This window comes from Triticum aestivum, chromosome 7B (assembly GCF_018294505.1).
Source record: "Triticum aestivum cultivar Chinese Spring chromosome 7B, IWGSC CS RefSeq v2.1, whole genome shotgun sequence".
Lineage (NCBI taxonomy): Eukaryota > Viridiplantae > Streptophyta > Magnoliopsida > Poales > Poaceae > Triticum > Triticum aestivum.
In genome coordinates, this window is record NC_057813.1 from 241,029,659 (window position 1) to 241,056,052 (window position 26,394).

A 26,394-nucleotide genomic window follows, 5' to 3' on the forward strand; every position below is an offset into this window, starting at 1 on the left:
GCGGATCTTTTCTAAACATCACCCGGCCGATGCGTAGCACGCCCCTTGTGAAAACCACGTTTGAAATGTTAAAAAAACCGGAAAAAAATACAAGATGTTAAGAGGGTCATGCTCTATTGCTATGCAAAAATTAATGTTTAGACACATTACGGGATGCAAACTATGAAAACAAAATACCAAATTCATCAATGGATAGTATGAAACACATTACGGGATGCGAGCTATGAAAAAAAATCAACTTGGGTTTTAGAAAAAAATTCGAAACTTCAAAACATCATTTCCGCGTGGTTTCCATGTGTTATTCTTTCTAGCCCATGACATCAACTAGCTCCTTCGTGATCTAAACAGAATGCAAAAGAACTGTCTCCTTCGTTTTAGGTCTTTCGGTCGATCCGCTATCTCCCCCAGTCTCACTCCACACCACATCGACCCCACAATGTCAGCATCCGGGCCATCTTCTAATGCTTCCCAAAACCAGGAGCTCCTCTTCCTAATTCCATTGCCTTTCTGCGGTGATGACCTCATGACCTCCACCGCTCGCAAGGGATTGCAACCCGGCTATAGATTCTACAAGTGCACCCACTACGATGGACTGACCTACACAAAATTTTGCCCCATGCATTCCATTAACCATGTCTTCTAACTTGTGCCAATTCTATTTGTGTTTTTTGTTGCCTATGAATCCAGTCCCTGCATGTCCTTTCTTCGAGTTACATGATGTATATGTTGGAAGAACCAACCCACACCAGAAGCAAAATCAAGCTGCACAATAGCAAAGAAAATACAAAATGATAAACTAAAACGAATTAGCCAATTCCTTTTGCTTGGGAAACATGGCAAAATTAGAGTGTGTTTTCAATCCAGTGTTGAAGGGTTGAACTTTATTATCCTTCATCCTTAGGCTCACTATCCTGAGATCTTGTTTTAGAAGGACTTTCCACACATTGATACTTGGTGCAATGTTTCTAAGGATCTTACTATTTATTTGCATCCAAATGTTCCAACAACCCATGATCAAAATATCAAGAGCAATATCAGAAGATAGAGCTGCGACGGACGGCTGGATGTCTAGGAGGACATAAGTGCTTCCTCTCCTATTATGAATTGAATCCCAACAACTCAGGCAAAAGGGTAGTTTCAAAATAAGTGCAAGGAAGTCTCCACACACTGAGTGCAAAGAACATAAAATTAGAGCTGGAAGTATTTCCTTTGAGGCAGATTCCTAGTGTTCAATCTATCATGCAACAACAATTAGAAGAAAACCTTATATCTTAGAATAACAACAATTTCTAAGACAAATTTGAGAATAGGATGAGCAAGGCACATATTCTCAAAGACGTATACATCTTGGTGGCAGAAAAGATAGGAGAATTCCAGGAGTATAGCCATTTGTCCTTATCCTTAGAGAGATGAATTTGATGCAACAAAGCCTACAATTGTTCAAACTGGTGGAAATCTTGCAAGGAAAGAGGTTCGCGAAAAAGCTCTTTCAAATTGGGGCAAATGACTGCTTGCTTGATTGAGATTGTATCATTCATAACAAATGAATAGAGATATGGAAATAATTGTAAACAACTTCTCTCTCCCTAGTCCCCATCTATCTCACTATTGAAGAATGGTGTGACCTTGACCAATTTGACAGGAAGCAGTAACTTTTAATTTAGGTAGCAGCTTGAGAATGCTCTTCCTCTAAAAGTATCCAATCAATCTATCTTGAGTTGGTCAAGATGCATAATAGGATTCCCGAATGAGATTGACCTAAGTTAAATCACAGTGGTTGAAAATTTTGTGCAAATGCTTCATCAGGAAAGCCCTGTTATGAGTTTCAATGCCCAAGACACTGAACCCACCATCCACTTTGGCAGGAAAACTTTGTCCCGAGCCTTCAAAGTAGTACCTTTATCTTCCATGCCATAGTTTCTCTAGAAACAATGCTTAAGATATTTTTTAATTTGGTCAAGCACAAATTTGGGCAACTCTAGAGCACATAAAGAGTGTGGGAAAACTAGCGAGACAATCTTTAGCAACTGAAGCGTTTCCCCATATAAAAGGAATGATGATCACCCAGACATCCTTCTCTCACTTCTCTTCATAACAGGCAGAAATCATTTATCTTGGGTTTGGTGGTACAGAGGGGGAGGCCTAACACTAGTGCAAGTATGTAAAGGGAAAAGATCCTTGCACACACCCAACAATAGAAGCATGTTCAACTGTTGACAGGCACATTGATGGGCAAAATCATAGATTTACTGTAATTAACTCCGAGTCCGGTATAGACTGCAAAATGCAACATAAGAATTTGAATGTGCTAAAGTTGCATAGGGCAGACATGCATAACAAAAAAAATGGTATCATCAACATATTGGACAATAGGGAAATCATGGCATGCACCAGTAGGCAGGGGATGCTGGATAAGATTGTTGACCTCATCTTCATTAAATGATTGTAGCAAATATGTAGCCATGACAAATATAAGAGGGGAGAGTGGATCTCCTTGTCTGACACCTCCCTTGCAAGGGTATTGCATGCCTGGGATGCCATTCAGAAGTACAACTGAATAAACAGAGGAGTAAATCATGTCAATCCATCAAAGCCATCTCTTACCAAAAACTTTGGCTACCAACAACTGCTTTATAGTTTGATGTTCAATCATATCATAAGTATTCTCAAAATCTAATTTTAGAATGATCAAATGCTTGCCTGACTACTAGCATTGTTGAATTTATTCATATGCCCATGCCAGACAATCCAGGATAGATCTTAATTTTAGGAAGCCATATTGATTAGCATGAACCAAATTCAAGATAATTCTTTGGAGCCTATTGGCCAACAACTTAGTATTTATTTTGATGGAGCAATCCAACAAAGAGATGGCTAAAATCAATTACATTCACAGGTAGAACTTATTTAGGAATCAGAGTGATGAAACATGAGTTGTTGCTCTATAAATATGCCCTTCCATGATAGAAATCATCAATAAGGCAATACAAATCATCAACAATAATATTCCAACAAGCGTTGATGAAGTCAATATTAAATCCATCAGAACCAAGTCCCTTATCAAGGGGCATTCTTCACTACCTCATCAATATCAGATTTAGAAAAAGGAGCTTCTAAGAAATCTAGACCAGTCCTTGTAGTAATTAAAGTTTCCAGGTTCAGCAGATTGTGACTTTGCACAGAAGTGCCCAATCTTTGTTCGAATGGTGTCCATAAATAGCAGCTTTAGCATGATGATCATGGCGTTCCAATCCCAAATCAACTTTCAGGGAAACAGTAAGATTTGTGTATGTATATGATTGTGCGTTTAGCATGAAAAACATTTAGAATTGGCTTCTCCCATCTTAGTCCATTTGACAATTGCCCTTTGTTTCTAGTAGATCCACTGGTAAGATAGCAACTTGATTAAGTGCTCCTTTAGAATATCTCTACCATTACATTCAATGATATTCAGGTTTCCAAATTCCTCGATAGTGTTAATGAAAAGGATGACCTCATTAGTGGAACTGATGGTGGAAGCAAGAATATAGATATAGCTAGCCCAAACTTTCAAACCCCTTCTTAATATCTTAAACTTTGTAGTGAGTCTCTACGCACTATCAATTTTAGGAACCCGTTGTTCCCAAAGCCTTTTATTAGTTTCCTTGAAATTAGGGTGTTGCAACCAACAATTGCAAAATCTAGATACTTTAGACTTGGGGATGGAGGTGCTGATTTTAATCATATAAGGAATATGATTAGAAATAGGCCTGACAAGAGGAAGAACCAGGGTATTGGGGTAATGAAGGTTCCTTGCTTCAAAAGTAAAAAACTAGCCCAATTTCTCTAGGAGGGAAGAATTTTGCATGTTGCTCCAAAAGTAAAGCATGCATTTCAAAGGAATTTATACTAGCACGAGAGCACCAATAGATGCATTAAAATTATTATATCTGAAATGTAGACACCCTCTTTATTTTTGTTCCCAGGACACCCCACATAGTTAAAATCACCTAGAGCCAACCAATCTCTATCATCAGGCATATCAATAGTTTGGAACCAATTAAGGAATATAGCTCTAGCCTCAGACTAACAAGGACCATATATATTACTTAGGAGCCAAGAATCATTATTATGCACTGATGAAGACTTCATAGATATGAAAATGATCATTCTTGAACTCAGTTTGGCGAGATAAGAAGTAATCATTCCAGGCAATCAAAATACCCCGAGAGGCCCGAGCTTACTTAGTCTCCTTGGGCAACAATTTCTGACATAATGCAAGTCAAAATGTTCTCTCTTAGTTTTCTAATAACACAATTGAATTCTTCAATCTTATTTCTCAAATCTAGTCATTTATCTTTGTCATTTATCTCTCTAATATTCCAATTAAGAACATTCCCATGTTTAGACACTTCAAATCGATATATACACTTAAATGGTCCAAATCCACATTAACATACATATCCACACTATGAAGCTGACTGGCATAGTGGCCCGAGTTGGTTTTCCATTTACAACCTTGTGTTTTCTTTGTCGGGGTTCCGGGCCCTGTGGATCTTTCAAAATACAAGGACCGGTGGGGGCAGAATACTCCATTGGTCCATAATTGCGGAATTGTGGATGGCTGCATGGGAACTTAGTAGTAGCCAATTTGTTGCTGGCGTGAGAGGGTAGTGTCTGATTCGGAGATATGGCTGAGGGAGTCCTGGATTAGGGGGTCCTCGGGTGTCCGGACTATTTGATATGGGCCGGACTAATGGGCTGTGAAGATAAAAGCAGAATACTTTCCCCCGTGTCTGGTTAGGACTCCCATATGCGTGGAAGGCAAGTTTGGTGGCCGGATATGTTATTTCCTTCCCTTACAAACCGACTCTGTACAACCCTAGACCCCTCCGATGTGTATATAAACCGGAGGGTTTAGTCCGTAGAGGCTATCAGAATTCTCATAGGCTAGACAACTAGGGTTTAGCCATTACGATTTCGAGGTAGATCAACTCTTGTAACCCCTATACTCATTGAATACAATCAAGCAGGACATAGGGTTTTACTGTTGGGAAACATAGCATGCAATTTCAAAAAATTTCATACGCTCACACAAGATCTATCTAGGACATGCATAGCAACGAGAGGGGAGAGTGTGTCCACATACAGTCGTAGACCAAAAGCGGAAGCGTTTGACAACGCGGTTGATGTAGTCGAACTTCTTCTCGTTCCGATTGATCAAGTACCGGACGTACGACACCTCCGAGTTCTGCACACGTTCAGCTCGATGACGTCCCCCGAACTCTTGATCCAGCAAAGTGTCGAAGGAGAGTTTCGTGAGCACGACGGCATGGTGACGGTGATGGTGAAGTGATCCACGCAGGGCTTCGCCTAAGCACTACGATAATATGACTGGAGGCGTAAACTGTGGAGGGGGGCGCCACACACGGCTAACAATCGTTGTTGTGTGTTCTAGCGGTGCCCCCCTCATATATATAGGTTGGAGGGGAGGAGAGGCAGCCAAGGGGGCACCCCAAGTAGGAGGAATCCTACTTGGGTGCCTCCCAATTCGGCCTCCCCCCTTCCATATTCATCCGGAGGGGGAAGGAAGGAGGAGGGAGGAGAGAAGGAAGGGGGAGGCCGAATTGCTCCCCTTCCTTTTTCTCTTCCTCTCTTTCCTTCCGCCCTTATTTGGCCTACATGGGGCACACCAGCCCCCTAGGGGCTGGTCTGTCCCCTTCTTGGCCCATTAGGCCCATGTAGTTGCCAGGGGGATGCCCGGAACCCCTTCCGGTGACCTGATATGTACCCGGTACCCCTGTAACACTTCTAGTGTCCGAATATCATCGTCCAATATATGAATCTTTACCTCTCGACCATTTCGAGACTCCTCGTCATGTCTGTGATCTCATTCGGGAGTCCGAACAACATTCGGTCACCAAATCACATAACTCATATAATACAAAATCGTCATCGAACGTTAAGCGTGCGAACCCTACTGGTTCGAGAACTATGTAGACATGAACGAGACACCTCTCCGGTCAATCACCAATAGCGGAACCTGGATGCTCATATTGGTTCCCACATATTCTATGAAGATCTTTATCGGTCGTACCGTAATGACAACATATGTTATTCACTTTGTTATCGGTATGTTACTTGCCCAAGATTTGACCCTCGGTATCTTCATACCTAGTTCAATCTCGTTACCGGCAAGTCTCTTTACTCGTTCCGTAACACATCATCTTGTAACTAACTCATTAGTCACATTGCTTGCAAGGCTTATCATGATGTGTATTACCGGGAGGGCCCAGAGATACCTCTCCGATACTCGGAGTAAAAAATCCTAATCTCGATCTATGCCAACCCAACAAACACCTTCGGATATACCTGTAGAGCATCTTTATAATCACCCAGTTACGCTGTGACGTTTGATAGCACACAAGGTATTCCTCATGTGACCAACACCCAAAGGGTTTACTAGGGTCAATAATCTATTTCACATCGCTATGTGATTAACACCCAAAGAGTACTAAGGTGTTATCATGTTTTGCTTGTGAGAGAAGTTTAGTCTATGGGTCTGCCACATTCAGATCCGTATGTATTTTGCAAATTTCTATGTCTACAATGCTCTGCATGGAGCTACTCTAGCTAATTGCTCCCACTTTCAATATATATATATATATATCCAGATCAAGACTCGGAGTCATCCAGATCGCCGCCAAAGCTTGCATCGACGTAATTTTTTACGACGAACTCTTTATCACTTCCATAACCGAGAAACATTTCCTTAGTCCTCTTTAGGTACCTAAGGATAATTTTGACCATTGTACAGTGATCTTCTCCGAGATCACTATTGTACCCTTTGCCAAACTCATTGCAAGGTATACATAGGTCTGGTACACAGCATGACATACTTTATAGAACCTATGGCTGAGGCATAGGGAATGACTTCATTTTCTCTCTATTTTCTACCATGGTCGGGTTTTGAGTCTTACTCAACTTCACACCTTACAATACAGGCTAGAACTCCTTTGACTGATCCATTTTGAACTCCTTCAAAATTTGTCAAGGTATGTACTCATTGAAAATATTATCAAGCGTCTTGATCTATCTCTGTAGATCTTGATGCCCAATATGTAAGCAGCTTCACCGTGGTCTTTCATTGAAAAACTCTTATTCAAGTATCCTTTTATGCTATCCTGAAATTCTATATCATTTCCAATCAGCAATATGTCATCCACATATAATATCGGAAATGCTATAGAGCTCCCACTCACTTTCTTGTAAATACAGCTTCACCGTAAGTCTGTATAAAACCATATGCTTTGATCACTTCATCAAAGAATATATTCCAACTCTGAGATGCTTGCACCAGTCCATAGATGGATCGCTGGAGCTTGCACACTTTGTTAGCACCTTTAGAATCGAGAAAACCTTCCGGTTGCATCATATAAAACTCTTTAAAAAATTCATTAAGGAATGCAATTTTGACATCCATTTGCCAGATTTCATAAAATGCAGCAATTGCTAACATGATTCGGACAGACTTAAGCATTTCTACGAGTGAGAAAGTCTCATCACAGTCAACTCCTTGAACTTGCCGAAAACCTTTCACGACAAGTCGAGCTTTGTAGATAGTAACACTACTATCAGTGTCCGTCTTCCTCTTGAAGATCCATTTATTCTCAATGGCTTGTCGATCATCGGGCAAGACCACCAAAGTCCATACTTTGTTTCTCATACATGGATCCTATCTCAGATTTCATGGCCTCAAGCCATCTGTCAGAATCTGGGCTCATCATCGCTTCCACATAGTTCGTAGGTTCGTCATGGTCTGGTAACATGACTTCCAGAATAGGATTACCGTACCACTCTGGTGCGGAACGTGCTCTGTTCGACCTACGAGGTCCAGTAGTAACTTGATCTGAAGTTTCATGATCATCATCATTAGCTTCCTCTCTAGTTGGTGTAGGCATCATGGGAACGGATTTCACTGATGTGCTACTTTCCAATTTGAGAGAAGGTACAATTACCTCATCAAGTTCTACTTTCCTCCCACTCACTTCTTTCGAGAGAAACTCCTTCTCTAGAACGGATCCATTCTTAGCAACAAAAATCTTGCCTTTGGATCTGTGATAGAAGGTGTACCCAACAGTTTCTTGTGGGTATCTATGAAGACGCACTTCACCTATTTGGGTTCGAACTTATCAGGCTGAAGCTTTTTCACATAAGCATCACAACCCCAAACTTTAAGAAATGACAGCTTAGGTTACTTGCCAAAACACAGTTCATACGGTGTCATCTCAACGGATTTAGACGGTGCCCTATTTAACGTGAATGCAGCTGTCTCTGGTGCATAACCCCAAAATGATAGTGGTAAATTGGTAAGAGACATAATAGATCACACCATATCTAATGAAGTACGGTTACAATGTTCGGACACACCATTACGCTGTGGTGTTCTAGATGGCGTGAGTTGTGAAACTATTCCACATTGTTTTAAATGAAGGCCAAACTCGTAACTCAAATATTTGCCTCCGCGATCAGATCATATAAACTTTATTTTCTTGTTACGATGATTCTCCACTTCACTCTAAAATTCTTTGAACTTTTCAAATATTCCGACTTGTGTTTCATTAAGTAGATATACCCATATCTTCTCAAATCATCTGTGAAGGTCAGAAAATAACGATACCCGCCGCGTGCCTCAACACTCATCGGACCGCATACATCGGTATGTATTATTTCAAATAAGTCATTGGCTCGCTCGATTGTTCCAAAGAACAGAGTTCTAGTCATCCTGCCCATGAGGCATGGTTCTTCATGCGCTTTACACCAATATGACCTAAAAGGTAGTGCCACAAGTATGTTGCACTATCATTATCAACTTTGCATCTTTTGGCATCAATATTATGAATATGTGTATTACTATCATCAAGATTCAATAAACCATTTATATTGGGTGTATGACCATAAAAGGTTTTATTCATGTAAACAGAACAACAATTATTCTCTGACTTAAATGAATAACCGTATTGCAATAAACATGATCCAATCATATTCATGCTCAACGCAAACACCAAATACCATTTATTTAGGTCCAAACACTAATCCTGAAGGTAGAGGGAGTGTGTAATGGTGATCTTATCAACCTTGGAATCACTTCCAACACACATCGTCACCTCGCCCTTAACTAGTATCTGTTCATTTTGCAACTCCTGTTTCGAGTTACACATCTTAGCAATTGAACCGGTATCAAATACCCAGGGGCTACTATAAGCACTAGAAAAGTACACATCAATAACATGTATATGAAATATACCTTTGTTTACTTTGCCATCCTTCTTATCCGCCAAGTATTTGGGGCAGTTCCGTTTCCAGTGACCATTTGTTTTGCAGTAGAAGCACTCAGTTTCAGGCTTGGGTCCAGCTTTGGGCTTCTTCCCTGAGAGTGACAACTTGCTTGCCATTCTTCTTGAAGTTCCCTTTGTTTCCCTTGCCCTTTTTCTTGAAACTAGTGGTCTTGTTAATCATCAATACTTGATGCTCTTTCTTGATTTCTACCTTCGCCGATTTTAGCATCGCGAAGAGCTTGGGAATCATTTTCGTCATCCCTTGCATATTGTAGTTCATCATGAAGTTCTAGTAACTTGGTGATAGTGACTAGAGAACTCTATCAATCACTATCTTTATCTGGAAGATTAACTCCTACTTGATTCAAATGATTGTAGTACCCAGACATTCTGAGCACACACTCACTGGCTGAGCTATTCTCCTCCATGTTGTAGGCAAAGTACTTGTCAAAGGTCTCATACCTCTCGACACGGGCGTGAGCCTGAAATACTAATTTCAACTCTTGGAACATCTCATATGCTCCATGGTGTTCAAAAGTTTTTCAAGTCCCGGTTCTAAGTCGTAAAGCATGGCGCACTAAGCTATCAAGTAGTCATCGAGCTTGTCAAACATTCATAACATCTGCATCTGCTCCTGCAATAGGCCTGTCACCTAGCGGTGCATCAAGGACATAATTTTGTTGTGCAGTAATGAGGATAATCCTCAGATCACGGACCCAGTCCGCATCATTGCTACTATCATCTTTCAACTTTTCTCTAGGAACATATTAAAATTATATAGGAGCTATATCGCGAGCTATTGATCTACAACATAGATATGCAAATACTATCAGGACTAAGTTCATGATAAATTAAGTTGAATTAATCATATTACTTAAGAAGTCCCACTTAGATAGACATCCCTCGAGTCATCTAAATGATCACGTGATCCATATCAACTAAACCATGTCCGATCATCACGTGAGATGGAGTAGTTTTCAATGGTGAACATCTCTATGTTGATCATATCTACTATATGATTCACGTTCGACCTTTCGGTCTCCAGTGTTCTGAGGCATGTATGTACATGCTAGGCTCGTCAAGTTTAACCCGACTATTCTGCATGTGCAAAACTGTCTTGCACACGTTGTATGTGAACGTAGAGCTTATCACACCCGATCATCACGTGGTGTCTCAACACGATGAACTGTCGCAACGGTGCATACTCAGAGAGAACACTTATACCTTGAAATTTTAGTAAGGGATCATCTTATAATGCTACCACCGTACTAAGAAAAATAAGATGCATAAAATATAAACATCACATGCAATCATAATATGTGACATGATATGGCCATCATCATCTTGTGCTTTTGATCTCCATCTCCAAAGCACCATCATGATCTCCATCGTCACCAGCTTGACACCTTGATCTCCATCGTAGCATCGTGGTCGTCTCGCCAACTATTGCTTCTACAACTATCGCTAACGCATAGTGATAAAGTAAAGCAATTACATGGCGTTTGCATTTCATACAATAAAGCGACAACCATAAGGCTCCTGCTAGTTACCGTTAACTTTTTACAAAACATGATTATCTCATACAATAACGTATATCACATCATGTATTGACCATATCACATCACAACATGCCCTGCAAAAATAAGTTAGACATCCTCTACTTTGTTGTTGCAAGTTTTACGTGCCTGCTACGGGCTTCTAGCAAGAATAGTTCTTACCTACGCATCAAAACCACAACTGTGATTTATCAAGTTTGTTGTTTTAACCTTCAACAAGGACCGGCCGCAGTCAAATTCGATTCAACTAAAGTTGGAGAAACAGACACCCGCCAACCACCTTTATGCAAAACTAGTTGCATGTCTGTCAGTGGAACCGGTCTCATGAACGTGGTCATGTAAGGTTGGTTTGGGTCGTTTCATCCAGCAATACCGCCGAATCAAAATAAGACACTGGTGGTAAGCAGTATGACGATCACCCCCACAACTCTTTGTGTTCTACTCATGCATATCATCTATGCACAGACCTGGCTCGGATGCCACTTTTGGGAATCGTAGCATGCAATTTCAAAAAAAAAATCCTACGCTCACGCAAGATCTATCTAGGAGATGCATAGCAACGAGAGGGGGAGAGTGTGTCCACATATCCTCGTAGACCGAAAGCGGAAGCATTTGACAACGTGGTTGATGTAGTCGAACTTCTTCTCGTTCCGACCGATCAAGTACCGAACGTACGGCACCTCCGAGTTTTGCACACGTTCAGCTCGATTACATCCCTCGAACTCTTGATCCAGAAAAGTGTCGAGGGAGAGTTTCGTCAGCATGATGTGATGGGGAAATGATCTGCACAGGGCTTCGCCTAAGCACTACGACAATATGACTAGAGGCGTAAACTATGGAGGGGGGCGCCACACACGGCTAGCAATCGTTGTTGTGTGTTCTAGCGGTGCCCCCCTCATATATATAGGTTGGAGGGGAGGAGAGGCAGCCAAGGGGGAATCCTACTTGGGCGCCTCCAATTCGGCCTCCCCCTTCCATATTCATCCGGAGGGGGAAGGAAGGAGGAGGGAGGAGAGCAGGAAGTGGGAGGCCGAATTGCTCCCCTTCCTTTCTCTCTTCCCCTCTTTCCTTCCTCCCTTATTTGGCCTACATGGGGCGCACCAGCCCCCTAGGGGCTGGTCTACCCCCTTCTTGGCCCATTAGGCCCATGTAGTTGCCGGGGGGATGCCCGGAACCCCTTCCGGTGACCCGATATGTACCCGGTACCCCCGAAACACTTCTGGTGTTCGAATATCATCGTCCAATATATGAATCTTTACCTCCCGACCATTTCGAGACTCCTCGTCATGTCCGTGATCTCATCCGGGACTCCGAACAACATTTGGTCACCAAATCACATAACTCATATAATACAAAATCGTCATCAAACGTTAAGCGTGCGGACCCTATGGGTTCGAGAACTATGTAGACATGGCTGAGACACCTCTTCGGTCAATCGCCAACAACAGAACCTGGATGCTCATATTGGTTCCCACATATTCTATGAAGATCTTTATCGGTCGTACCGTAATGACAACATACATTATTCCCTTTGTCATCGGTATGTTACTTGCCCGACATTCGACCGTCGGTATCTTTATACCTAGTTCAATCTCGTTACTGGCAAGTCTCTTTACTCGTTCTGTAATACATCATCCCGTAACTAACTCATTAGTCACATTGCTTGCAAGGCTTATCATGATGTGTATTACCGAGAGGGCCCAGAGATACCTCTCCGATACCCGGAGTGACAAATCCTAATCTCGATCTATGCCAACCCAACAAACACCTTTGGATATACCTGCAGAGCATATTTATAATCACCCAGTTAAGTTGTGACGTTTGATAGCACACAAGGTATTCCTCCGGTATCCGGGAGTTGCATAATCTCATAGTCGAAGGAATATGTATTTGACATGAAGAAAGCAATAGCAATAAAACTGAACGATCAACATGCTAAGCTAACGGATGGGTCTTATCCATCACATCATTCTCCTAATGATGTGATCCCGTTCATCAAATGACAACACATGTCTATGGTTAGGAAACTTAACCATCTTTGATTAACGAGCTAGTCTAGTAGAGGCTTACTAGGGACACGGTGTTTTGTCTATGTATCCACACATGTATCAAGTTTTCGGTTAATACAATTCTAACATGAATAATAAACATTTATCATGATATAAGGACATATAAAATAACAACTTTATTATTGCCTCTAGCGCATATTTCCTTCATTTACCTCCTTTAAGAGGGCCCGAACCTGGTTAAACATTGCATCCCCATCGTCCCTTGTTACTATTGATTCTGAGACACACAGTTCGGGACCCCCTACCAGAGATCTGCCGGTTTTGAAACCGACATTGGTGCTTTTATTGAGAGTTCTACTATGTCGTCGATAGAAGGATCGATGGCTCGACTCGTCATCGGCAACGATGCTGTTTCCGGGGAGACTTTTCTCCCTGGTCAACTCTTTGTGTTTGGCAGCTTCGCTCTGTGGGCCAATTCAACTGGTCACCTCGAGTAGGTCGATAGCTACGCCCCTGGTCACCAAATCAGGTTTGGAAGCTTGAATTACATCGCTGATATCCGAGGAGACCTGATCTTCGAAGGGTTCTCGGCCTTAGTTGCTCCTCATGTACATGAAGGAAGCCCATCGGATTCAACATCAGATTCCGTTCAAGGATCGACTCTCGTGCCTGCCCTGGCCTTAGATCCAGAGCGGACCACTCTATCCGAAGATGGGAGGCTAAGCCCCGCCGGACTCTCTCCCATTACGGAGCTCCTTGCCGGAGACCTAGAGGTGACCATGTTGTCAGCAGGCCTGGAGTCAGACATGACTCTTCCTGTCATCGGGAAGCCGGACTCGTCTCTGGATATCAACTATGAACTTTCGAGGTCTGCATCCGCCGAGCTCGGTCAAGTGGTGACTACTGGACCCAGCTTCGCAGGTCCTCAATCACCTATCCAACTTTCGCTCCTAAACGAGGTGCTGGACCTAATGCGATCTCTCACCATCACGGAAGCGTCACTTCCGAACTACGCCCAACCTGAACTGGGGGCTGAGAGCGGGGAATTTTACGCCCCACCCACCACCCACTTAATAGCCAATGTTGAGGACCTAACCGACATGCTAGAATATGCCTCCGAAGACATCGATGGTATGGACGATGATGCCGGAGCCGAACCAGGCCAAAACCCGCCTATCACTAGGCGTTGGATGACCACTTCTACTTACGACGTGTACATGGTGGATACGCCCGATAAGAAGGACGATGATGGCACGCAAGATCCGATTAAGGACAAGCCCGTCGAGGCACCACCAAAGCGCCAACGTCAGCGGCACCACTCACGATCGCGCCGGAAAAAGGAATGCAATACCGGTACCGGACATAATGACACTCTGTACAATGTCAAAGACCCCGACCACCCCGTCGAACTTGCGTTCGAGCAGGATGAATGGGAAGAGGGACATGTCAACCTAGATGAACTTGTTGATCATGAGGATTTGGAAGATAGTAACTATCTAACGGCCTCCGAGGAGGACGTTAGCCTCGGTAACGAAGATTTCATCGTGCCAGAGGAACCCCTCGAACAAGAACGCTTCAAGCGATAGCTCATCACCACTGCGAGGAGCCTAAAAAAGAAACAACAATAACTTCAAGCCGAACAGGATACACTCAACGACAGATGGACCAAGGTCCTGGCTGCCGAAGAATACGGCTTCGAGCGCCCAACAAAGAGCTACCCAAAGCGCAAGCTACTACCAAAAATCAACGACGAGGCCCTTGAGCCAATACCGTCAAAATACAATTATGCCGGTGAACCGGACCGACCACCACGTGGACGAGACAAGGAGGATAATTATGCCGAACACCAACCCGCGCCACCTCGCCCTAGAGGCAAAGAGGCCGAGGCCCCTGGCTACACGTACGACTTACAATAGGACCTGGACAATAGAGCCGGCCAGACCAGATCAATCTATGGATCAAGGGGACATGCTACAACACGAGACGACGACCATCAAGCCTGGCGCGACAAGCATAACCAAGTTCGGGCCGAGAACCAAACACAGACGTCATCCGAACTCCGTCGTGATGTTGCCTGATATAGAGGCGCCGCACACCCCATGTGCTTTATCGATGAGGTAATGCATCACCAGTTTTCGGAAGGGTTTAAACCCGTAAACATCGAGGCGTACGATGGAACGACAAATCCCATTGTATGGATTGAAGATTTTATTCTCCACATTCACATGGCTAACGGTGATGACCTCCATGCCATTAAATACCTTCCCCTAAAGCTAAAAGGACCAGCACGACACTAGTTGAATAGCCTCCCAGAGAACTCCATTGGCAGTTGGGAGGACTTGGAGGATGCTTTTCGAGACAACTTCCAAGGCATTTATGTCCGGCCACCAAATGCTAATGACCTTAGTCACATAGTCCGGCAACCCGGAGAGTCAACGCGCAAACTCTGGACTCGGTTCTTAATCAAAAAGAACCAAATCATTGACTATCCGGACGCTGAAGCCTTTGTGGCCTTTAAGCATAGCGTCCGTGATGAATGGCTCGCCCGACACCTCGGCCAAGAAAAGCCAAAGACTATGGCAGCCCTTACCGCACTTATGACCCGCTTCTGCACGGGCAAAGATAGCTGGCTGGCTCGTAGAAGCAACAGTACCAGCGACCCAGGCACCTCTGAGGCCAGGGATGGCAATGGAAGGCCACGACGTAGCAAAAATAAGCGTCGGAACAACAATGAAGAAACCAAGGATAGGATGGTCAACGCCGGATTCAACGGCTCCAAATCCGGTCAGCGGAAGAATCCGTTCAAAGGAAATAGAGACAATCCATCCAATTTGGATAAAACTACTAGATAGGCCTTGCCAGATTCATGGCATCCCTGACAAGCCTGCCAACCACACCAACAGAAATTGCTGGGTTTTAAACAGGCCGGTAAATTAAGTACCGAACATAAGGGGAAGGGACCTCCAAGCGAGGACGATGACAAACCCCGTCCTCTGAACACCGGGGGACAGAAGAAGCCCCCCCGAGGTGAAGACGGTGAATATGATATATGTCACACATATCCCCAAGAGGGAGCGCAAGCGCGCATGAGGGACGTCTATGCCGTGAGCCCGTCGCCCAAAAATTCAACCCATGGTCGGCTTGTCCGATTACCTTCGATCGCAGGGACCACCCGGCCAGTATCCGTCACAGCGGTTCAGCGGCCCTGGTACTCGATCCCATCATTGATGGATACCATCTCAGTAGAGTCCTTATGGACGGCGGCAACAGTCTCAACTTGATTTACCAAGACACTGTTCGTAAGATGGGCATTGACTCGTCAAGAATCAAGCCTAGTAACACTACCTTTAAAGGAGTGATACCGGGTGTAGAGGCCTGCTGCACGGGCTCCTTAACACTGGAAGTGGTATTCGGCTCTCCAGATAACTTTCGAAGTGAAGAATTAATCTTCGATATCGTCCCTTTCCGAAGTGGTTATCATGCACTGCTTGGATGAACTGCCTTCGCCCACTTTAATGCAGTCCCACACTATGCTTATTTGAAACTCAAAATGCCCAGACCACGCGGTGTCATCACAGTAAATGGAAATATGGTACGCTCCCTCCGTACCGAGGAGCACACCGCGGCCCTTGCAGCTGAGGTACATAGCAGCCTTATTAAGCCGAATAGCTCATCGGTCATCAAGACCCATGACACTGCTAAGCGAGTCCGACCTACATTACATCACGACAGCTCGGCAGGTCCGGAGCTTGAATAGCAGTTCAGCCTCTACCGATCGCCCCATAAGGTTGTGGCATACGTACCGCGTGTGCATAATTACGCAGTTGAAATACCTTGGGCAGCGCCAAAGGCATACTGCAGAAAAGGTCAATAGTATGGCTTGACCCTACTCAGACCTTAACCTTTTTTCTCTTTTGCTTTTGCTTTTTTCTTTTCTCAATACAAGTTCATCAAAAACCTACCTACTCTATGGTTGTACATGGGCTCCTTTCTAAGCTCCCCTTTCTGATAGACGACCATCAACTCCTCTCAAAGGATTTCTAACCAAGGAGAAATGGCGCAGATGTGCAACATGGCATCATTAGGACCTTCAAGCCACTATTTTCTCAAAAATCCATGTATAAACCTTTCCTTGTGTATGTAAAATGGCCTTGGCTTTGGGTATTACCTGTAATTACACGTCTCGACGTATCGACCAGGATATAAAGGAAACAGTTGATCACCACTTTTGTCTGGTATTGATCTATTTTGTCATCTGTATTCCCTCGTTACTTCAGATTGCCACACGTGCTTCAGTCCGGCCTTAACACCGGGGGCTGTATTCGGCTCCGCACGTTTTCAAGTCCGAACACCTATAGGGTACTCTTCGGCGTCCCGAATATCGTACCATATGCATCGGCTCCGAATCATGTCTTTGGTCTATAGTTGGGTTGCGCGGCTCCTATGCTTACCACCTTATGTTCTGCTCGTTCGGCTAAGGTAGTAAAGGGAGAACTACTGCGATTGTATTTCTGGTTCGTCCAGTCAAATACCTTAGTAGAGAAAGCCGAAAACTGACTGTCATGATAAAGCGAGAGCTGGTCGGCGAGTCGGTGATTTACTACAAATCGTTAGTGATTTACTCCGTGTTATATGAGGCGCTGGTCTTCGTCCAGCCGCGTGAAAAAGGCACCTTAGTTCGGATTGCCGCATACGCACAAGGGGCTAGTACTTAGCCCCACCGTCAAACTCCTATGGCTAAGTGAAAGTAATAAAGCCGCATAGTCTGATTGCCTGGTTCAACTCGCGGACACCTCCTTTACGAACCAAGACGTTGGATAAAGTGCGAACACGCGCTACGCTGAACACCCCCGTAGCATCTATGTGGGGGCTGAAGCCGACGACTGGCAACATTCAGAATTAAACGGCTGCACAGGAGGAAAATCACTTAAGATAAAAGGTGCAAATATATTACAAGCAAGGGATCATAACATAGTCTTTACAACCCGCACACATCTAATCAAATATCACGTCCTTAGAGCACTGGCCCTCTACTATTCGGGCCCCTGCCAGGACGTCTTCGAAGTACCTCTCTGGCTTGCGGTGGTCCTTTCCTTCGGGCGGGCCTGTGGTCGCCACGTCAGTGGCCTTCATCTTCGCCCAGTGCATCTTGACGCGAGCGAAGGCCATCCGAGCACCTTCTATGCAGGACGAGCGCTTCACATCATCAATCCGGGGCAGCGCGTCGACGAGCCGCTTCACCAAACCGAAGTAGCTACTAGGAATTGGTTCGGCTGGCCAAAGCCGGACTATTAGATCCTTCATGGCCAAGCCGGCCAACCTATGCAGCTCCATCAGCTGCTTCAGCTGGTCGTTCAGGAGCATCGGGTGCTTCGACGCAAGATACTGCGACCAGAATAGCTTCTCGGGCGACTTCCCCTCTCGGGCTCGGAAGAACTGTGCGGCATCGGCGGCACTCCTCGGAAGGTCCGCAAACGCGTTTGGCGAACTCCATACTCACACTGGTACGCGTCGGTCCTAAACAAATGGTTTTTAACCCCTTTCCGCGCCGGCATTTGGAACTGTCGCCAAGTGAGTGTGGGCGATAGGGGGGTCCTTCCCACACGACCCAGAAACCGTCGGGGATATGCCCTCCTGGCACACACGCTCGGCAAAATGAGGTCGTGTGCGACCGGCGAGCGCTCAAATACGGAAATACATACATTAGAGCTAAAAACAATACAATTATACAGGCGAAATTGTTTCCGGTCGCAAGTACATCCCACACAGCCAATCCCTACTAAACATTTCCGTTCGTATGTACATCCCACACAATCGCTCCAAGGAAAACGTTTCCGTTCATAGGTACATCACACACGATTTTTCCCATTAAATAGTTTGTGATAGCATTGCCATTGCACACGATATTAATAATTTTATCGTTTGCATTATTGAATGCATCACACACTGTGCATAGAAGAAACTGTGTGGCAAAGACTGTCCATCACACACAGTTTTTATGTGGTAAACATTTGCGCATGGTGGCCTAACGCAAACAGTTTTCAAGAGAAAGCCGTGTGTGCAGTGGAGACTGATCGCACACGTGGTGGATCCTAGAAACATTTCTGATCTCCACGTATATCGCAGACATTTCACTTTTGCAAACTGTGTGCAGTGTAATCCCCAATTATTCCCTAATTTAAAAATCACATGTTTTGAATTTGAAAGTAGGCAATTACTTATTTCATATCCAACCATGTTTATTACAAATATAGGTTCAACCACGAATGCATAATTTGATGCACAGGTACATATACCGAAGAACTACAGAAGCACCAAGTAAAGAATGATGAACCACAGCTGTACTAAAGACTGTAAAGAGGGAGGCGAAAGACATTCTGGTTCCTAGAGAAGGTGAAGCAAAATGCCCATATTGTGCCCTCCTCCATGCGTAATGCATGCACGACTCTAGGCCAACCCCTTGTGATGGATGCCTGTCCATCCTTCACTGTCTTCACTAGGACTTCTCGATGCTCATTGTAGTATGGATGCAATACTTTAACCTTCATTGCGTGTCCACCAATCATGTACTTTGCGAGGTAATCTTGAGTGAACTGCTTCCGGAACCACTGGGAACAAAAAATATTCAGATATTGTTATCTAACAACTCATTATGGGCAGTAAAAAGAGAAGGTTGCAGAATTTGTAGTTACCATCCTATAGCTCACTGTTGTGTTGGATAGAGCATAAACAAATAACTTGCTTGCCACCATTCGTATCTTTTTGCTAATAATCCTTATCAGTTTCCTCACTTGATGCTTGTTCATCAATATCTCATTGCCCCATACGCAAAATGGGTCGATGCGTAGATCCTTGCCAAGGGCATATGTACCTAGAAGCAACAAGTCAATATTAGATGCTAACTAGTGTCCAGGCCTGGATCTATATGCACTACATTATGGAATGACGGGGGGAGTACAAGCCGAGGGATGAAGCTAACCTCGGCGGAAAATGGTGGCCACTCCAGTTGTTGTCCTACATAAGTAGTGGAAAGGCATGATAAGTACAGCAACCTCAACATCAAACAAATATAGCAAAGGTAAACAACAACATCTCCAAATGATACCTTGAATGTGTTGGTTTCAGGATGCTGTTAAAGCAGATATAAAATGGAAGGCAATGTTACTGACAACAGGCTTAATAGCCATCAAATATTGCAATTCAAACTCATATTGTTGAAAATGAATAGAACGTAGGTAATGCTTAAACATCACACTCGATAAATGTGTAAAACTGAAATAAAGGGCATGTGTTAACTACACCAGGAATAACTGGAACCAAATATAGCCGTTCAAACTGGTATTGATGTAGTCGAGCGACACAGTTCTGACTTGCACATAATGAACAACACATTGTGAATGACCGAAATAAACAAGGCATAAATGACCAGTATAACAACCAAATATAGCCATTGAAAAGTGGACAGAGTCTCACTGCAACCAACCTAAAAAGCAAATACAGATAAACATGGCATATGCTTGAAAACTGGACAAATGCTCACTGCAACCAACCTAACAAGCAGATAAAGATAAACAAGACATCTGCTTGATAACTGGACAAATGCTAAAAAAGCAACCTAACAAGCAGATAAAGATAAAAAAGGCATCTGCTTGATAACTGGACAAATGCTAAAAAAAGCAACCTAACAACCAAATACAGATAAACAAGGCATTTGCTTGATAACTGGACAAATGCTAAAAAAAGCAACCTAACAACCAAATACAAATAAACAAGGCATCTGCTTGATAACTGGACAAATGCTCACTGCAACCAAACTATTCACCAAATATAGATAAATAAGGCATCTGCTCGATAACTGAAAAGATGCTCACTCCAACCAACCTAACAACCAAATACAGATAAACAAGGCATCTACTCACTATAAACAACCAAATATAGCCATTCGTGAAACTAAAGTGGACAATTCATACTTAAACATCACATAGACCTATTGAACAATACATTTTTGCATAACTAAAATAACTAAACACATCACAGTTAAAGCACCGCAGGGCAAATGCTACTATAACAAAGGATACGGGTTGGCAAGCTAGAAAAGGTAAGATTTGCTGATAGAATGTTGCCTCACATTTCATGGACGAGATCCTGCTACCTCTTGAGCACCGTGTTGGTCTTCCCTTGAAGAGGAAAGGGTGATGCAGTAAAGTAGTGTAAGTATTTCCCTTAGTTTTTGAGAACCAAGGTATCAATCCAGTAGGAGACCACGCACGAGTCCCTCGCACCTACACAAACAAATAAATCCTCGCAACCAACACGATAAGGGGTTGTCAATCCCTTCACGGTCACTTACGAGAGTAAGATCTGATAGATATGATAAGATAATATTTTTGGTATTTTATGATAAAGATGCAAAGTAAAATAAAAGGAAATGAAAATAGCTAAGTGTTGGAAGATTAATATGATGGAAAATAGACCCGGGGGCCATAGGTTTCACTAGTGGCTTCTCTCAAGAGCATAAGTATTATGGCGGGTGAACAAATTACTGTTGAGCAATTGATAGAATTGAGCATAGTTATGAGAATATCTAGGTATGATCATGTATATAGGCATCACGTCCGAGACAAGTAGACCGACTCCTGCCCGCATCTACTACTATTACTCCACACATTGACCGCTATCCAGCATGCATCTAGAGTATTAAGTTCATAAGAACAGAGTAACACTTTAAGTAAGATGACATGATTTAGAGGGATAAACTCATGCAATATGATATAAACCCCATCTTGTTATCCTTGATGGCAACAATACAATACGTGACTTGCTGCCCCTACTGTCACTGGGAAAGGACACCATAAGATTGAACCCAAAGCTAAGCACTTCTCCCATTGCAAGAAAGATCAATCTAGTAGGCCAAACCAAACTGATAATTCGAAGAGACTTGCAAAGATAATCAATCATACATAAAAGAATTCAGAGAAGACTCAAATATTGTTCATAGATAAACTTGATCATAAACCCACAATTCATCGGTCTCAACAAACACACCGCAAAAGAAGATTACATCGAATAGATCTCCACAAGAGAGGGGGAGAACATTGTATTGAGATCCAAAAAGAGAGAAGAAGCCATCTAGCTAATAACTATGGACCCGAAGGTCTGAAGTAAACTACTCACACATCATCGGAGAGGCTATGGTGTTGATGTAGAAGCCCTCCGTGATCGATGCCTCCTCCGGCGGAGCTCCGGAAAAGGCCCCAAGATGGGATCTCACGGGTACAGAAGGTTGCGACGGTGGCATTAGGTTTTTGGCTCCGTATCTGGTAGTTTGGGGGTACGTAGGTATATATAGGAGGAAGAAGTACGTCGGTGGAGCAACATGGGGCCCACGAGGGTGGAGGGCGCGCCTGGGGGAGGGGGGGGGGGGGGGTAGGCGCGCTCCCCTACCTCGTGCCCTCCTGGTTGATGTCTTGATGTAGGGTCCAAGTCCTCTGGATCACGTTCATTGCAAAAATCACGTTCCCGAAGGTTTCATTCCATTTGGACTCCATTTGATATTCTTTTTCTGCAAAACTCTAAAATAGGCAAAAAACAACAATTCTGGGCTGGGCCTCCGGTTAATAGGTTAGTCCCAAAAATAATATAGAAGTGTATAACAAAGCCCATTAATGTCCAAAACAGAATATAATATAGCATGGAACAATAAACAATTATAGATACATTGGAAACGTATCAGATCCTTCTAGTTGGAAGAGCACAGATCCATGGTGCGCTCTCTGATATCACAGATGGGCTATTTCACCTTGGAAGAACCTTCGTGGGTGCCCTCCTCGTGGTCGTGGTCATGGTTGTTGAGATCTGACTTGGCAATTGAGGATCCCAAGCCACCGCCATAGAACATGTCCTTCAGGAATGACAAAATGGGCTCGATGGCGTATAAAGCTCGCAAATCCTTGACCACTTGGAGGAGGAGATCAGCGGCAGGGCCGACGAAGAGATCGACGACGGTTGAACCAGAGGGTTGGGGATGGACCACTTAACCTGTGACATGGCTCGCGTGAAGCCGTCGGTGTGGACGAGTGAGGGAGTCCTGGATTAAGGGGTCCTTGGGTGTCCGGCCTATGTGACGTGGGCCAGACTGATGGGCCATGAAGATACAAGATAGAAAACTTCCTCCTGTGTCCGGATGGGACTCTCCTTTGTGTAGATGGTAAGCTTGGCATTCAGATATGAAGATTCCTTCCTCTATAAACCGACTCTGTACAACCCTAGGCCCCGATGGTGTCTATATAAACCGAAGGGTTTAGTCCGTAGAGGCAATAATAATCACACATGCTAGACTTCTAGTGTTTAGCCGCTACGATCTCGTGGTAGATCAACTCTTGTAATACTCGTATTCATCAAGATCAATCAAGCAGGAAGAAGGGTATTACCTCCATCAAGAGGGCCCAAACCTGGGTAAACATCATGCCCCCGTCTCCTGTTACCATCAACCATAGACGCACTGTTCGGGACCCCCTACCCGAGATCCGCCGGTTTTGACACCGACATTGGTGCTTTCATTGAGAGTTCCGATGTGACGTTGAAGATAGGATTGATGGCTCGCCTTGTTATCAAGGATAGTATCACCTCCGAAAGAGTCCTGGCCTCAGGCCAAACCCTCCGGCTAGGCGGCTTTACCATGACCACCCGTTCGGCTGTCAAGCCAATGATGACTTCTCAGGTCATCGAAAATCGTCTCCGTATTGACTCCGAGTACTCCAAGTAGATGGATCCGGCGGAGTTGTCGTCTTTAAACGAACTCCTGGATCGCATCGCTGATACATCTCCAACGTATCTATAATTTTTTATTGCTCCATGCTATATTATCTTCTATTTTGGACATTATTGGGCTTTATTATTCACTTTTATGTATTATTTTTGGGACTAACCTATTAACCGGAGGCCCAGCCCAGAATTGTTGTTTTTTTGCCTATTTCAGAGTTTCGCAGAAAAAGAATATCAAACGGAGTCCAAACGGAATGAAACCTTTGGGAACGTGATTTTCGGAACGAACATGATCCAGAGGACTTGGACCCTACGACAAGAAACAAAAGAGGAAGCCACAAGGTAGGGGGGCGCGCCTACCCCCAGGCGCGCCCTCCACCCTCGTGGGCCCCCTGTTGCTCCACCGACATACTCCTTCCTCCTATATATACCTGCGTACCCCCAAACGATCAGAAGGGGAGCCAAAAACCTAATTCCACCGCCGCAACCTTCTGTACCCACGAGATCCCATCTTGGGACCTGTTTCGGAGCTTCATCAGAGGGGGCATCCATCACGGAGGGCTTCTCCATCAACACCATAGCCCCCCCGATGAAGTGTGAGTAGTTTACCTCAGACCTTCGGGTCCATAGTTATTAGCTAGATGGCCTCTTCTCTCTTTTTGGATCTCAATATAATGTTCTCCCCCTCTCTCGTGGAGATCTATTCGATGTAATCTTCTTTTTGCAGTGTGTTTGTTGAGACCGATGAGTTGTGGGTTTATGATCAAGTTTATCTATGAACAATATTTGAATCTTCTCTGAATTCTTTTATGTATGATTGGTTATCTTTGCAAGTCTCTTCGAATTATCAGTTTGGTTTGGCCTACTAGATTGATCTTTCTTGCAATGGGAGAAGTGCTTAGCTTTTGGTTCAATCTTGCGGTGTCCTTTCCCAGTGACAGTAGGGGCTGCAAGGCACGTATTGTATTGTTGCCATCGAGGATAACAAGATGTTTTTTTATCATATTGCATGAATTTATCCCTATACATCATGTCATCTTGCTTAAGGCGTTACTCTGTTTTCATGAACTTAATACTCTAGATGCATGCCGGATAGCGGTCGATGAGTGGAGTAATAGTAGTAGATGCAGGCAGGAGTCGTTCTACTTGTCTCGGACGTGATGCCTATATACATGATCATACCTAGATATTCTCATAACTATGCTCAATTCTGTCAATTGTTCAACAGTAATTTGTTCACCCACCGTAAAATACTTATGCTCTTGAGAGAAGCCACTAGTGAAACCTATGGCCCCCGGGTCTATCTTCATCATATTAATCTTCCAACACTTAGTTATTTCCTTTGCTTATTTCCTTTGCTTTTATTTTACTTTGCATCTTTACCATAAAAATACCAAAAATATTATCCTATCATATCTATCAGATCTCACTCTCGTAAGTGACCGTGTAGGGATTGACAACCCCTTATCGCGTTGGTTGCAAGGATTTATTTGTTTTGTGTAGGTGCGAGGGACTCGTGCGTAGCCTCCTACTGGATTGATACCTTGGTTCTCAAAAACTGAGGGAAATACTGACGCTACTTTGCTGCATCACCCTTTCCTCTTCAAGGGAAAACCAACATAGTGCTCAAGAGGTAGCAAGAAGGATTTTTGGCGCTGTTGCCGGGGAGGTCTACGCAAAAGTCAACATACCAAGTACCCATCACAAACCCTTATCTCCCGCATTACATTATTTGCCATTTGCCTCTTGTTTTCCTCTCCCCCACTTCACCCTTTCCGTTTTATTCGCTCCCTCTCTTTCGTTTGCCTCTTTTTCGCTTGCTTTTTGTTTGGTCGTGTCTTGGGGCTGCTGGGCCTCTTCTAGAAGAGCTTGACAGCGTGCAATCGCATGCATGACAACTCCGCGGAACCGCTCCATTTCCATGTCTCTGGCCTGGTAGCAAATTCCGTTGATCACCTGCATCCTCAAGATATCATGTTGGCAATGTTCTACTTCGTCGGGGACGTCAACTCCGCCAAGGATGCGCTTGAGCCTGGCCACCACATCATTGGAATCGAGGTTGACACGGCCGCCGTGGACAATGATGAAGCCGCAGGCGGCCTTTGTCTTGACTGAATCGTAGAGGTCCTCTACCTATTCCTTGCGGGGCATCAGGCTCTCGATGAGCACTGGCGACGGCGGCTCTTTGGGTGGGTCGTCGATCATGCCGCCGAGCAGCTCTGGATCTTTTGCACGGTGGATGGCGAACTGCTCATCGCACCTCCTCTACAATATGTCGATTGTGCTCCCAAGGACTGTGACACCGATATCGCTGCCGATGGGCCATGGTGCCTGCACCGGTCGATGAAGCTCTTGGTCCCAGACCTGCTCTGACTCGTTCTCTACGCCGAAGATGTAACGCAGGTAGGCGTGAACGTCGAAGCTTTGGTCGTTGCCTGGCATGCTTGGAATAACTAATGGTAGATGGGTGAGGACTAGATCTTTGTAGAATGTCGCGGCAGTGCGTTGCCGCCTGGGTTATATGCAGCAAGCCATTTGCTGGTGGCGGAAAACTGGTGAGGGAATAGGCGTGGATTTTACAATTCACCCATGTGGAGCGCGGGAAGCATTCGCTGGAGCGCAGGAAGACTAAGTGGAGCACACACACAACCCGAATACCGTATCCTGTGCCACGTGTTATTTATCACACAAGTGTTAACATAAGGAAACATATGTGTAACTTACTAATCATCGCACACGAGTACTCGC